This window comes from Ambystoma mexicanum, chromosome 4q (genome assembly GCF_040938575.1).
Source record: "Ambystoma mexicanum isolate Mex_15411 chromosome 4q, UKY_AmexF1_1, whole genome shotgun sequence".
NCBI classification, from domain to species: domain Eukaryota; kingdom Metazoa; phylum Chordata; class Amphibia; order Caudata; family Ambystomatidae; genus Ambystoma; species Ambystoma mexicanum.
In genome coordinates, this window is record NC_090928.1 from 641,687,837 (window position 1) to 641,704,906 (window position 17,070).

Below are 17,070 nucleotides of genomic sequence, written 5' to 3' on the forward strand. Positions count from 1 at the left end.
ACACAAAGTGGCCTCTGCTTCTCGTCCCAAGGCCTCGGTATGACAATTTACATTTATTTGTGGATTGGAATCACGTGGCTAGCACATAGCATGTGGAAAAACATTGTCCCTCAACCTCCAAAATACCTTTCTCACTCCCTAATCCTTTTCGCTAACAGTCCTGACGTGCAACGTTCTTTCTTTTACTTTGGTTCACTCGCAGTTTTTCTACCTTTACGTTTCTCTCTGATTATCATTCTCCTCCTCGACCTATTTCTCTTCTTTAAATAAATATCTTGATCCCCATCCTCCCAATTATGTGAAATTCATGTGAAGCATTTCATTAGGGCATCTGTTGGAGAAGACGTACATGTTGCAGGCACTCCATAAGTATTAGGGACCCGGAAAATAAACACATTTGAAATGTGGGGGTGCACTTTGGAGGAAGTCTGACTTGATATGTTTCATCAGTGGTCTGCAAACTATGGTTTTCTTTCGGATTACAACTTCCATGATCCCTCATCATTGACTATGCTGGCTAAGGGTGGCAGAAATTGTAGTCCAAGATATCTGGCGAGCCAAAGGTCGCAGACCACAGTGCTAGATTAAAACAAAGTCAAAAAAAGTCTTGTTTATGCACCACCCAAATGACTGCAGAGCAAGAGAGGCTGTAGGAAGTGGAGTTCTCAGGGTAGAATCTAAACGTAGGAGATGATCACAGCCATGCATATAACTTGAGAAGGGGTGCACTTTGAGTACAAATGTGAAATGTTTAAGTAAGACATTTTTTAGACAAACCTGAAATTAACTAGAACAATTGAAATTCTTTTCATCATTTGCATTTTTTCAAAAGCAGAGACGTTTGAAATGCATGTCTCTACAAACAGTAGCAACGTTTTCTCTTGATTATGGTTTGAGTGCAAACAGAGGAAAAGGGTTGCAATTTGGGAAAGGGGTCTGGAAAGGAACAGAGCCAGGGAAACTGCAGGCCATTTGTAAATTTACGAATCCTACTGCAGTAAATGACCCATTGCAGTAAATGACCCCCTTGTCTCCTACGGACGCTCATCCTCCATCTGCCGCTCTCTCCTCCTTCTCTCCTATCACACCTGATGAGGTCACAGAGTTGTCCGCTCCATGGGGGTCTCCTCCAAACAGGTCCCCCCCTGCTCTTCCAAAACCATTATGGACAATATTGGTTCTCTTGCCTCTGCACTCACTGAGTTCTGCACCCACTGCTACTGCTACTGGATCTTTCCCCTCCTCCCTCAAGCACTTATGCGCCCCCTGCTGAAAAATCCTTCTGCAGATCCGTCTTGTCCAGCCAACTACCGTGCCATATCACCCCCTTCCTTTGGAAACTCTCGGAGAGGCTGGTCTTCCTCCAACTGACCCTGCACACTGAACTTGTTGGTTGCCTCCATGATCATCCATCTGAGCATCCAGAGGCACGGAAACTTCTCTTCTGAACACCTGTGAGGAACAGCCCGCATCTCTTGATTCCAACTCTCCAGATGTTCTCATTCTACTTGATCTCTCCTCTGCATTTGATATGGTCAACCACTCCATCCTCATAAAACGGGTCCACAATAACGTAGGTATCTCGGAGCGGGCACTGGACTGGCTGACCTCCTTCCTCAGTGACCATCCGTCCCAGGTAATTCTGGGCTCATTTTCCTCTCCACCTTTATCTCCACTTGTGGTGTCCCGCAGGGCTCCAACCTTTCTCCTTGGCTCTTTAACAACTACCTTGCTCCGCTTGCACACCTCAATTCCGCCTTCTTCCCAAACTTACAGTGTTATGCTTATGCAGATGACACGCAACTCCTGTTCAAACTTCCCTCTGATCCTCTTCTCCAGCGAATCCAGAATAGGGCTGCAAGACTTATCCTTGGCCTAAAGCCCAGGGGCCGCATCTCTCCAGCCCTAAAACTCTCCACTGGCTCCCAGTTGTTGCAAGGATCAAAGTCATATTCCGTGGCATCATCCACAAGGCTGTCTAGGGCCGGAGACCATGCTATCTACAACTTGCTCTCACTAAATACTCTCCCTTCAGATCTTTACATTCCTCTGGCACCAACTCTCTGTGTGTTACACGCTTCACTAAACATTGAGCTGGTGGCCTATGTGGGCACATTTAAAGGCCCCAAACAGAAGTCCCTTTCACATGAATTGCAAGATTTTAAACACTGAAACAAAAACGGCCTGGTATTTGTTTTTCAAGTAAAATTAAAGAGAAATGTGGAAATTACCAATGGATAACTAGCATTTTAATTTGCAAAAGAAGGAGGAATCAAAGATCCCTGTCAAATGGAAAACAGGATTTTTAAACATTGAAAACAAAAATTCCCTGCACATACACGTGTGTGTGTAAATGGTTTTTGAAAAAAGTAAAAGTGAAAAAATATCACTGCTCACAGAAAAATGTCAGGAAAACAAAACATGATGTGTGGGTTGACAAAGAGCAATGTATATTATGTTTCACCCACAAAACTCCAGTGACATTTGAAGAGCCACTTTGTCTTCATGAAGGAAATGTCAGCCCAAGGCAGGCCCTTTTGCTGGCTGTGGGCAAAGCTTCACAAGGACATCTTCCACATCCAGCCTGGATGCCACATCTCCCATCTAATGACCAACCGCAATAAAAATGTCCTGCTAAAGGCGTCGAAATTCAGTGTTCTCCAGACCTGCTGGCTCTGAAAGTAGGGTCTTCAAGAAGAGTCATCCTTGGCTAGAGCATGAATAATTTGTGTGAAAATGGGGGCAACCACTTCAAAGAGTAGGCTGCCAACAGAAAGGAGACTGATAAAGGTACAGGCTGACCCAGTGAAAACAAATGTGCAGAAGCAGGAGCAGGGTCATTTGTCCCACATGAAAATTTATTTAAAAGGACTATTATCATTTAGGCTTTTTTTCTCAGCCATCACAAGGCAGATGTATTTCATCTATGTAGCATTTTCTATGTCATTTGCAAATCAATTTTGGGGATATAACATTCATTTTCCTGTGACTCGGGGAACTGTAAGGGCCAGTTAAACTAGGTTTCTGGCTGATCTGAACATGTTCCAAATGTGAGAGTTGGTGAGTGGTTGGAAATTGAAATTAGGGATATGCTTAATAACTTACATATTCATAACTGTTGTGCGTGCTTTTGAAAGTAGATTTTAAAGTAGCTGTTTGCTGGAGGGAAGCTATGCTACGCTGGAACGCTGAGGTCTGCAGAAAGCACGAAGAGAAATTACTGTGGCATGGACATATTTCGGAGGACCCATTGCTGATATGAATGGAGAGTGGCATATAGAGGCTCATATATTAAGTATTTTCCATTTAAATGTACTGATTATATCCATTTACCGCTTTTAGAAATGAATTCCTCTGGGCCCCTACCCTTTTTACCCAGAAGGAGTATAATTACTGGTGTGCACACGCTTTTGCGCGCATCCTTTTGAAAGTAGCTTTTAAAGTAGCTGTTTGCTGTTCGCTGGCTCAGTGCCTCGGTAATGAGGTACGGACTATGTCTGATTCTGAATAACTGTTTATAAGCTCCTTTGTAATTGAAAGCGGACCTTTGGCAAAGAAAAATTTAACAAAGGAAAGCCACCTTCTAGCAAGGGAGCGCATTGATTGTTGTATATCGACCAGGGGGATCGCAGCTCATAGTTAAGCGCATCTGTCGGATAGGTAGAATTCCAGGAACTCCATACGTGAGGGGCAGGAGAGCGTTTTTGATAACATGCTGCAACCCAACCTGCATACAAACACTGGTATACACCACGGGACATGAATTTGGTTCCGTGCCTCGCCTTTACTGGGTATAACTGCTGAAGGGTGTTGCAGTAGGAAGTAGGGTAATTTCCCTAGAGCAATATCGCTTTTTCCTAGCATGCCTCTGGCTGTGCGGCAGACAGCAGTTTGCACAAAGTTGCATAAGTAGGAGAACCTACCCTACATGGTTAATTGGGTGTCCTGGTAGCACGGGAAAGAGGCACGGCGCCATCAAACTATATAGCCCGAAGAATAATTTATTGCAATATGTTACAGCATTGGGGGCCCACCAATTAGCAGAAGTGGGAGAAAACTGGTGGGGTGGTACATTCTTTAAGTTAATAACCACTTGTTTATAGCACACCCATAATTGGTTTACAAGTGTTGCCAAGATGGGACCCAAGCTGGGCTCTCACAACTTGAAAAAAAAAAGGTCAACAGTACTATTACACAGATTAGCCCGGCATCAGATGTAAGAATTGCCCAGAATGGGAAACAAGGTGTTAGAATGGCGAATAAAAGGAACTGGACAAAGGATAGACTGAGTCTGGAACAGCCTAAAATTTCCAGTTGCTTAACTAAAAAGGACACTGTTATAGAACATATTAATGAGGAAATAACATCACTGCCAGAAAACAGTTCCAAGATAGATAATAATTTGTTGTTAAATGTATGCCATGATTTTAGACTGCAGTCAATGGGATTACCGGCTGGACTGGGTTTCCCTCAAGTGAAAAAAGTAATGAAAACCTGAAAAATATGGATAATGTGATTGACACTAATTTGTCTGCTACACCTGAATTTGGGGAAATTTGCCCAAGAAGACACTATAAGCAACGAGGGGGATTATTCATGGAATGACCTGGAAAGTGTCATCGATACCTCTTTAAATATGGGTGGAAAACTTGATGCTATTACAACAACTGTGGATATATGACTGGGCATATGTACTAAGCTCATGAATGATCAGGAAGAGATTAAGAATATGGTGGTATTAGTGGCAGAGAATATAAAAACCATAGATGAAAATGTTATAATAAGAAGTGAAACAACTAGAGGAGATATTATAGAAAAAGTTGGTATGACGGATGAGGGCATGGGTGATTTGAGTGAGCTGTGCAGGATTGTGGATGAAGAAAGGGATAAGGTGAATGCATTGGATGCAGAGATAATAGAGCCAAATGAGGATGTACTAGCAGCGGAAGGAAAATATAATATAGATACTAACTCTGAAGGGGATCATACCAATCCTCATGGTCCCAAAAGACGGACACAGAGAAAACGTTATAAAAAGAAAGGGACCTGAAGTAAGGGCAATGTAGGTACAGTTAGAAAGACTAAGACAGTGAAAAGGAATAGTGCTGCCTTAGCTGACACGTCCATAAAGGATATTGAATTTGTGGAAGTAGGGAACAGATTTGAGTTAAATCAGAATCTTAAAGAAATAGAGGAAGGCTACTAATAAAAAAGATAAGGGAATAGAAAAATGGTTAAGAGGGAAGCTTTTGAAAAGGGGACCTAAATCCAGGCCAAAACCTGTGGAAAATTAGGAAATCAGTGCACAGGATGAAACTGGAGGAGAGTTGGTGAGTTAATTGAATATTCCCATTAATAAGGTAGTTGAATCCCTGTATGCCAGAGAAAACGATGTATGCATAGGAGAAATGGAAATACTGGCAATGTGTAAAAATAAAGGAGGAGGAAGTAAAAACAGGTTGTGTGGACAAAAGGAGAAGGAGACCAGGGTTCTTAATCTGGGTAAGAGTATCAAGTTAATTGAGAGAACCATCCTGGAGGAAAGTCCATTTTTAAACCAGACATGGTTGCTAGAACACCTGCACAAGATTCCCCAACTACAAAACATTAAAACCTCAGATATTGAGAGAGTGATACTCCCAGAATTTGGAAGCTGGGAGAATTTGGCAATAATCCATTTTGGGACGGCAGTGATTGTGGACTTGATAAGGGAACACTCCAAGGTACTAAGGGGCAAAGAGTTTAAAATCATAATATGCAATAATATTGGAAATGTTCACCCAAAAAGAAGTACCCTATCTAACCAAAAGGCATACAAAGATTTAGGACCAAAAGGGGGCAAAAAAATGGAGAAGTAGATTCCGGATAGGGCTTATTTTGAAGATTGTTTGAGATGAGGAGGTTGGCAAAGAGCCGACAATTATATCCTGGAACAGTAGAAGTTTCCGATCAATGTTACGCAAAGATGGAATTAAACTGGTGGAAGAGTGTGATGTGTTTGCCTTGCAGGAGACGTGGGCGGGTGGGGTGATACTTCTTGATGGGTATAACATTCTGACTAAGCCCGCGATCTGTGGCGAAAATGGACACCCGATAGGGTGGCTATGTATAGGGGCCAAAGGCCACATAACCATAAGAGAGCTGTTCCAGAATTGTGGGTTGGATTATGTGGAGCCATCGTCTCGGGGGGATAAGGGAAACCACCTGGACAATTGGAAAAGTAAGTTACCGCCTAGACTACATGTTGCCAGCAAAGGGATAGGGAAACAAATAGAATGTTTCGAACATATATATACACCCCTGAGTGACCATAAAGTACTTGAGTGTAACATGACTAAAGTACACCAACATAAATGACATGAAGGTGATACCATGAACATTCAAAATAGAGCAGGGGGAAATTGTCACCCGCAGGCGTTCCGACTGGAAGTTTCCGATCAATGTTACGCAAAGATGGAATTAAACTGGTGGAAGAGTGTGATGTGTTTGCCTTGCAGGAGACGTAGGCAAGTGGGGTGATACTTCTTGATGGGTATAACATTCTGACTAAGCCCGCGATCTGTGGCGAAAATGGACACCCGATAGGGTGGCTATGTATAGGGGCCAAAGGCCACATAACCATAAGAGAGGATGATGAATTTGGTTGCTCACCGTTTGTCATGAGTGCTATCATAGGTAATCTGGGTCACATGGGAGAAATGCTCCTTATTAATGTCTACTCCTGCCCAGGGTGGAGGGGTCAATATGTCAGCTATAGGAAAGGTAATAACTGATACAATTGAAGGCTGGATGTTGGAATCCCGTAAGTCTGAAGTTTTGATAGTGGGGGATGTTAATGCTTATTGTGATGTAGCTAAGGTAGCGATGGAAACATTGAACCATCTGTTTGGTGAGTTTGAGGCAGCCCTGCCTTCTGAGATGGGAAAACATGGAAGTAATCAAAAGCACCAACTACAAATTGTTAATGGGATCACCTGGGTAAAGCTGTTCCAGAATTGTGGGTTGGATTATGTGGAGCCATGGTCTCGGGGGGATAAGGGAAACCACCTGGACAATTGGAAAAGTAAGTTACCGCCTAGACTACATGTTGCCAGCAAAGGGATAGGGAAACAAATAGAATGTTTCGAACATATATATACACCCCTGAGTGACCATAAAGTACTTGAGTGTAACATGACTAAAGTACACCAACATAAATGACATGAAGGTGATACCATGAACATTCAAAATAGAGCAGGGGGAAATTGTCACCCGCAGGCGTTCCGACTGGCGGCTTCTTCCGCGCTGGGTTTTGGGACGTAGGTACGGGAGGTACTAGTCCCTCCTTTGTGTCCATTACTTTTTCCTCCTTGTAGCGTGGGGCCACTGGGAGTATATCTTCTCTCCCGGCCCAGCGGTCCCTGCGTTGCAACTATCCTTTGGAATCTCTCGCTCTTCCGGGGTTCTTCGCTCCTGCCTCGCTCTGTCCAGGCTTCTGTCACTCGCGCCTTCCATCGAGTGTTCCTCTTACCTTCTCTCTCCTCCAGTTTTTCTCTGCTGCCGCCGTTCCTCGGTGGTTACTGTTTCTCTTCTTTTGCGGCCCCGTCCTCGCAGACAGGCGCCGCCCCTTTCCCTTCGCTTTTTCTTTTCTCTCTCCGCTACTTGTCTGGTGCTTTTCTCCATTGCCTACCTCTCCTCCGGTCCTCGCCCCGCTTGTTGCCTTGGCTGGTGGGCGTTCCGTGGAGCCCTGTCCTCCGGCTCCCCACTGCAGGTCTCCCCTGTTCCGCTGCAGTGTTGCCTTCAGTTACTCATACGGATCCAGTCTATTACCTACCTCCTACTCATCTGAAAGTCTACTTTCCGCTGGAACTACGCCTTCCGTGCTACAGACCAGAGGAGTCCAAGGGTTTTTCCCCATTCAGGGTTTTTCCCCTATTTCGGCTTGGTTCCGGAAGGGAGGTCCTCGGACAGCTGTTCTCCTCAGTGGTCACGGTGGCCTCCCTCCGTGACAAGCAAGCTCATCATAAAAAGGAGAAGGATTATCTAACTCGACGGCGTCTGCAGGACCCCCACAGCAATTCCGGCAGTTCAGGTGAGGAGAGCTCGACAGAAGGGGGAGAAAAGGGAAACCAGGCACTTAAACTGTCACAGTTTGCAACGCCAAAGAAAGACACGATGTGAGCCGAAGGGCAAGTGCAAGAGCTTTGGAAGGCAATTCAAGCTATGTCTCAGGAACTTCAGGGAGTCAAAGCTGAGAACGCCCTCCTTAGACAAATGGTATCCGCCAGGGAACCCCCTCCTCCAGAACTACCGCCTACAACACTATCCTAGGGAAAGTTTGATGGTGCCCCCAAGAAAGTGAAGGAATTCCTAGAGGCGTGTACTGTCTACTTTACTTTCCGACCCCGGACGTTCTCTACAGACCAAGCGAAGGTCGGCTTCCTAATCTCGAACATGACAGGTAACGCTCTGACTTGGGCCACTCCCCTAGTCACAAGCAACAATGCCATTCTCCAAGATTACGCAGCGTTCCAAAATTCTCTGAGACAGACTTTCGAACGCCCAGAGTTGTCATTTACTGCTTCTGAAGAGTTGTTGGATGTAAAGCAAGGTTCTTTGGACGTCCTGTCATATATCTCGGCTTTCAAGACAGTAGCTTCTGGCGCAGGCTGGCCAGAACCGGAACAATATGCCATTTTCAGGAGGGGTCTAAAAGAGGAGATCAAGGATGAGTTAGCCAGATCTACTCGCTCACCTACTTTCTCGGACCTGCTAACTGCTGCACTACATATCGAGTATCGCCTACAGGAAAGGAAGACGGAAAGACGCAAACAACGAGGCTCAGGATTCCTCCCGAATTCTCGGGCATATTCTCCCCCTAGTCGCTCTCCCGTTGCCGCTTCAGAGGAACCGATGCAGATTGGCTCCACAAGAGCACCTCTGACTGCTGCCGAAAGACAGCGAAGAAGAGAAAAGACTTTGCGCTTACTGTGGGTCGGATCAACACCTTCTAAAGGACTGCACAGAACTGCCTAACAAGAGGCAGGGAAACGAGCATCCTCGGCATCAATAGGGACTAGTGTCTGGGGGTTTCCAGTTCTGTCTACTCGTCCCTATGTTTCTCTAACAGTTTCTTCTTCTGACTCCAAGGAAGATTACAGACTCATGGTAGTTTCAGCTATCATCATGGTAGAAGGCGAGAAGGTGGAGACTCTCGCATTATTGGACTGCGGAGCAGCAGGAAACTTCATTGATAACCTGTGGGCCAATCAAGTCGGTCTACGCAGGATACCCCGGAAGGAAGGTCAGAAGATCGAAGGAGTTGACGGCTCTCCACTATCATCCGGACTCATCACCCATACCACTGAAGAGCTAACCTTAACAGTTTTTCAGCACTCGGAAGTGATAAGGTTCGACATCATCCAGGCTGCACATTTTCCAATAATTTTGGGAATCACATGGCTTCGCAGACACAATCCCCAAATCGATTGGACAAATAACCAGCTGAGTTTCTGTTCTGCATACTGCACTGAACACTGTCTTCCACAGAAGAGTCAGAAGGGCCTTCAATCTATTACGGCTCACACCTCCAACTGTGCGGGGGTTTTTGCACTACCCAATTTTTGCTTGAAATACTCCGAAGTATTCCAAGAAAGCCTTCACTCCAAACTGCCACCCCATTGGCCCGAGGACTGTACCATAGATTTGGTACTCAATGCACTAGTTCCATTTGGCAGAATGTTCTCTCTAACACTTACGGAGAAGCTTGTGTTACGAAACTATTTGGACACGAATATGAAGAATGGGCTGATTCAGCCTTCGAAATCCCCTGCAGGGGCTCCCTTATTTTTCATCAAGAAAAGGGATTCTACTGATCTTAGACCCTGTATAGACTACAGAGGTCTAAATAAGGTGACTATCCGAGATCGTTATCCCATGCCATTGATCTCCGATATCATCGAGGCTGTACAAGGAGCCAGAATTTTTACCAAACTCGACCTCAGAAACGCATACCATCTGCTCAGAATCTCCAAGGGTGATGAATGGAAGACGGCATTCCGCACCCCATTCGGCCTGTACAAGTATAAGGTGATGCCATTTGGACTGGTTAACGCTCCTGCAGCTTTTCAAAGATTTATGGACAGAATGTTTTCTGACATGCTTTCCACTTACGTCATCATTTATTTGGATGATATCCTGGTCTACTCCTCAAACTTACAGGAACACATCGTTCATGTCACTCAAGTTCTTGAACGTCTACAAAAGAACGAGCTATTGGTTAAAGCCGAGAAGTGCAAATTTGCGGTACCTTCTGTGCAGTATCTGGGCTACAAGTTATCAGAAGAAGGGATAGACATGGATCAGAGGAAGGTTCAGGCCATTTTCCAATGGCCCGCCCCCACTTCTGTCCGAGAGGTGCAGAGGTTCCTGGGGCTCTCCAACTATTACAGAAGGTTCATCCCCAACTTCTCGGAAGTGGTGTACCCCGCCACTCGCCTACTTAAGAAGGAGGCCTCTCCGTTCCGCTGGTCAACCGATACCGAGAACAGTTTCAAGTTGCTCAAACATCTCTTCTGCTCAGCTCCGATTCTCCGACACCCGGACCAAACTCAGCCTTTCATCCTGGAGACTGACGCCTCTGCAATCGCTATCGGAGCGGTACTACTTCAGGCTGTCGGTGGCGTGGAACATCCGGTAGCTTACTTATCCAAGACACTCTCACCCAGTCAATTGAATTATTCTGTCCTAGAAAAAGAGCTGTTGGCAATGAAATTGGCTTGCGATGAATGGCGCCATCTGCTCATGGGGGCCCGACATCCCTTCCTTATCAGGACTGACCACAAAATTCCAGGCAAGCACGTTGGGCCTATCTTTTCTCGCAATATGATTACCAGATTTCTTACATTCCTGGTCACTAAACCGTCTGGCAGACGCACTATCCCGCAAGGACTCCAGCAAGGAAAGGGCCTCGTTATCCGCTGAACCTATGTTTCATCGCAATCGGATATTGGCCCTTGTTAGTTCTTTCCTACAAGAGGTTAAAACCGCTGTGGTTCAGGAACTTCCCCAAATACCGTTACACTCCGACTCTCCTTACCAAGTGAAGGACGGCTGGCTGTTCTTCAAGAAACGACTGTAAGTTCCGGTAGGCCCGCTGCGGAAGAAGATTCTGGATTGGTGTCACACTTCTCACCTTGCAGTTCACCGCGGGGGAATCAACACCCTGGAGATCATCTCGAGGAATTTTTCCTGGCCCACCGTGAGAAGAGATACCCTGGACTTTGTGAAGACCTGTCCTATTTGTGCCCGGTCTAAATATCCTACAGGGAAACCGTTCGGGTTACTTACTCAAGTTGAGATGCCTACTCGCCCGTGGGGGTTGGTTTCTACAGATTTCATTGTAGACCTGCCGGAATCCGAATCCTGTACCTGCATCATGGTCACGGTAGATGCGTTCTCCAGGATGGCACATTTCTCTCCTCTTTCTGGTGTTCCTACAGCCACCAGGATGGCTAAAGTGTTTGCACGAGACATCTTCAGACTTCACAGTTTACCTGACAAAATCAACTCTGATCAGGGAAGTCAGTACACCTCTAGATTCTGGACAGCCCTGTGTACCCGATTGGGGATTGAGAGAGCACTCTCTTCGGGATTCCATCCCCAATCCAACGGGATGACGGAACGCCTGAATGCTACTCTCGAACTATATCTGCGATGTTACGTCACTCAGCATCAGGACAATTGGGTTTCTCTACTCCCTACGGCAGAATTCTCGTATAACAATACCAGACACACTGCCATTGGTCTCTCGCCATTCTTTTGTACTTATGGGGTCCACCCTAAATCCATTCTTCCGGAGGTTCCCAGTTTCACCAACTCCCCAGCGGCCGAAGAGGTATTGGATCAGATCAAGGATGCCCATGCCACGGCATTGCAGAGTTTAGAGAACAGCAGGAGACGATCGAAGATCGGAGCAGATAAACACCGCAAAGAATGTCCAGATTGGAAGCCAGGCGACAAGGTGTGGTTGTCCACCCGGTTTTTACCCAGATGGACAAGGCCCTCTAAACTATCCCCTTGCTTTCTGGGTCCTTTTCCCATTCTTCTCAAGATCAATCCTGTGGCTTACCGTCTTCGGCTGCCTCCTTCTCTGAATCACATTCACCCTGTATTTCATTCATCTCTCCTTAAACCTTTCTATTCCGATTCTCATCACAGACCAGTGCCCAGACACACTCCCTCACAGACACCCAATCAAGCAGAATTTGAGGTCTCCAACATTAGAGACTCTAGGTTCTACCGAGGGAGGTTGGAATACCTTTTGTCCTGGAAGGGTTATTCGGAGTCGGAGGACTCTTGGGAACCTGCTTCTCAGGTGCATGCTCCTCGCTTGCTCGCCAGATTCCACCGCCTGCACCCGGGGAAGTCTGGGGTGGTGCGGACTGGAAGGGGGCATACTGTCACCCGCAGGCGTTCCGACTGGCGGCTTCTTCCGTGCTGAGTTTTGGGACGTAGGTACGGGAGGTACTAGTCCCTCCTTTGTGTCCGTTACTTTTTCCTCCTTGTAGCGCCGGGCCGCTGGGTGTATATCTTCTCTCCCGGCCCAGCGGTCCCTGCGTTGCAACTATCCTTTGGAAGCTCTCGCTCTTCCGGGTCTCTTCGCTCCTGCCTCGCTCTGTCCAGGCTTCTGTCACTCGCGCCCTCCAGCGAGTGTTCCTCTTACCTTCTCTCTCCTCCAGTTTTTCTCTGCTGCCGCCGCGCCTCGGCGGTTACTGTTTCTCTTCATTTGCGGCCCGGTCCTCGCGGATAGGCGCCGCCCCTTTCCCTTCGCTTTTTCTTTTCTATCTCCGCTACTTGTCTGGCGCTTTTCCTCATTGCCTACCTCTCCTCCGGTCCACGCCCCGCTTGTTTCCTTGGCTGGTGGGCGTTCCGTGGAGCCCTGTCCTCCAGCTCCCCACTGCAGGTCTCCCCTGTTCCGCTGCAGTGTTGCCTTCAGTTACTCATACAGATCCAGTCTATTACCTACCCCCTACTCATCTGAAAGTCTACTTTCCGCTGGAACTACGCCTTCCGTGCTACAGACCAGATGAGTCCAAGGGTTTTTCCCCATTCGGGGTTTTTCCCCTATTTCGACTTGGTTCCGGAAGGGAGGTGCTCGGACAGCTGTTCTCCTCAGCGGTCACGGTGGCCTCCCTCCGTGACAAGCAAGCTCATCATAAAAAGGAGAAGGATTATCTAACTTGACGGCGTCGGCAGGACCCCGACAGCAATTCCGGCAGTTCAGGTGAGGAGAGCTCGACAGAAGGGGGAGAAAAGGGAAACCAGGCACTTAAACTGTCACAGAAATAGGATATTTTGGACGGAACAACATTTGGACATTTTTTATAAAATGTTTAATATACTCCCTATAGATGGACAGGAGATTGTCCTTAATGGCCTAGAGGTGGTAAGTAACCTCCTGGGTATGTTCCAGAAAACTAACAGTAGAGTCAGTTTAACACAAAGAACAGGGAAAAAGTATAATAACCTATATGATAGTCAGAATAATGATAGGAAAAAGGGAGCTAAAGAGGATATAAGAATTTAAAGAAGGATAAGGAGATGGAAGAGGGAGTGAAACAACAGAGAATAACGGCCATACAGACAAAATATAAAAACTGGCTAAAAGCCCACAAACAGAATGTCAACAATGCTAATTGGAGAATGATTTATATCTTATATGTTTATGTTTATTGTGTTTATATAGCGCTTTACGCCAAAGCACTTATATAATACACATGACTCCAAAAATGTTGGTACTTATATCGGCAGCATTTGCTGGAAGATGAGAATAAAGATGTAAATGTTGTCTCACAGGAAAAATTGATAAAATATATCTCACAGCTCTTCTATGTAAAGAAAAAAGCAGAATATCTAGAATGAGCTGGGACAGTAGTAAGATGACATTCCCATTTGATATAGTTGACACATTAAAAATAATAAATAAAATGAAAACATCCAGAGCCCTTCGGCCAGACGGGCTAGGAAATATAGTCCTAAAACAAAATCCGAAAAAATGGGCCAGCATACTGTTGCAATTATTCACCTCCATATGGAAAAAGGGTAAGATACCTGATAGCTGTCGCAAAGCCATATTTGTACCCTTTTTCAAAAAAGGGGAAAGAACTTCCCCTGATAATTATCACCTATTAGCAATGGCTGACACTAGCTGTAAAATCTTTTGTTCCTTACTCCTGAAGTAAGGAGAAAAAGTTTCCGTCACCACAACAAACTGGGTTCAGACAGGGACATAGTACCCTAGATAATATGGTAATGCTCAACCACATAATCTCTGACACAATGGATAATAAAGGTACCAAATTATATGTGTGTTATATCGACTATTCCAAAGCTTTTGATAGTGTCGACAGAGATAGACTCTTGAGCAAACTCTTGAGCAATCTGACCAACTGAAAGATCTGCCCGGTAATATTATACTTCCTGAGAGAAATGTACTGTGAGACTACAGTCACAATCTGCCTAGATAAAGGAGCCAAAATCTCCCCTGAAATTTAAACTAATTTAGGCCTGAAACATAGTTGTGTTGCTTCCCCTGTTTGTACAAGCTTTATGTCGCCGATATGTGGAAAAGGTTCATAAATATAAATAACAACCCCCCTAAAATTGGAGCGACGGCCATTAGTTGTTTGATGTACGCGGACGACACAGTTATATTACACAAAACACCAGTAGGTTTGCAGAGGATGTCGAACGCGGTATAACAATGCTCCAAAGAAAACAATCTAAGTATCAACATAGAAAATAGAAAGATTATGTTGTTGAGGGGAAATAAAAGGAAGAGGGACAAGAACACCTTTAAATGGAAGATCGATACGGAAACCATTGAGGTGTTAGATATCTACCCCTATTTGGGTATGCCAATTATGTATAACCCACCATGAAATTTCTACCAAGAGATGGTAGAATCCAAAGTGATGAAAAAGTGGAATATTATGAGAGGCTATATGGCCAAAAAGGAGGGCCACTCTATAGAAGGTTTCCTGGAAATATATAAGAGCTGTATTGTTCCTGGGGGCATTATATGCACTAGAATCGGTGGAGGAAAAGCACACAGAGAACTTGGGGAAAATTGAGGGGCAGTTGTGGAGACCGGTGATGAGGCTGGCCAGAGCAACCCTGGTGGAAGCAATACGATGTGAATTGTGGCTAACTGCACTTAAACCATTGTGGAAAATAAGATGCTGTAAGCTATGTATAAAAATCAGAGGGTTTGATATGTGTGATCGGTAAAACCTTGATTAAGAGGGAAAAGATTAATACTTTTATAAGGAATTTGAAAAGTATAGCTCTCTCCTTTCTGAAAGATATTAATCTGAGGCTACCGACTGATGTAGGTGAAGTTAAATGTATGTATAAACATCTGAAAGTTTAAGCATTAGAATGGGACTTTAGTGAGAACCTGACAAATTTTTCTAAAAAGAAGCGATATGTACTAGTTTGGCTTGCAAGGGTTAAAACCGGCTAAACCTCGTAGTTATCTGGGGAAGATTAGGATAAAGATTTTGCCAGATTTTTTTTTTTAAACAATTTTTATTAGTTTATTCAAACAAACAATACAAACCAAACTTGCAGTATATTTAGCAACAGTTCCATAATATTTCGCTTAATTATGTTCACTGCTCCCCTTATCCCTCCTCCCGTTCAGAGCCTACTACTTCTCACATTCTGTTCCTGTATCATATCGTAGGGTCTCCCCTTCTATGGGTTCCGTTGGGTCTTGTATTGACCCAAACAATTCTGCTATTAATAATTTCCAGGCCATCAGGGTCTCTGTCTCCTCCTCCCCCCCAGCATTGCTCGCTTCTAGCCATACGATGGGTTCCACTTACGCCCATTTCTGCAAATCTTTCCACCACACCTCTAATCGTGGCCTGTGGCATGTCTTCCACCTCATTGCAATTCTCCTCTTTGCGAGCGCATATGCCAGGTCCTTTAGTTTGCTCACATGCTTAAGTTCCCGTGGTCTAGGGAACCCACCCCCAACAAACAGGCCCACACTCTATCCACCACAATCTTGACCTCTCTTTCTGCTAGCTTTTGTGCCACTTCGCTCCAGAAGCGCTCAATAACCGGGCATGACCAAAACACATGCACCATGCCCGCATTCTCTTCATCACACTTAGGGCATGCTTGCCATCCTGCAATTTTAAACCTTGATATCCTCTGGGGTGTCATGTACGCCCTATGCGTGATATACAATTGTATCTGCTTTAATCTTGCATTACTCGAGACCTTCTTGTGATACCCTTGGGCTCGTTCTCACAACCCATCATCCATCGGGGATCCCACTTCCGCTTCCCAGTCTAGTCTCAATTGTACTACTTCCTTACCAGCTTTAGACATCATCATCTCATATATTCTGGATATCTCATGTCCCCCCTCGGCTATATCATATATCATGTCTATGGTAGCATATGGTTCTTCCTCCAGTACCACTTCAGGCCATGTTCTCTTAATGCTCTGCACCATTCTGTGATACGTGATATACTGGCCCGTGTGTAACCCGGTTTTCTCACCCAGCACCTCAAAATCTATGATAGTCCCCTCTTGCCAAATATCACCCATTGTTGCTAACCCAACCGGTTCCCAGTGGTTTCTGATTATCATCCTTAGTTGCTTTTCTCTCCCTGCCAGTGCAACTAGTGGCACTTGTGGGGAACATGGGGATGGGTTCTCCATCATCTGGCATGCCCTACGCCACAACCTCCACCCAAGTATCATCAACTTGGGACGCCCATCCATTTCTGTCTTGGGCAACCACATCATCTCTTTCAAGTAGAATGGGGCACAATCTTGTCCAAACAGCCTGGATTCAGAGGTCACTTCATCTGAGAGCCATTTAGCAACATATTGCAGTTGGCTTGCTACATAATAGAGTTCATAATTGCAGATTTATACCCCCTTTCTCATGGAAATTCTGTAGCTTCCAGAGGGCCACTCTGTTCCGCATGCCATGCCACAGGAAATCCCTGCACATACTGTCCAGTCTAGTGAAGAATTTCTTTGGTATCCAGTGCGGGATGTTTCCAA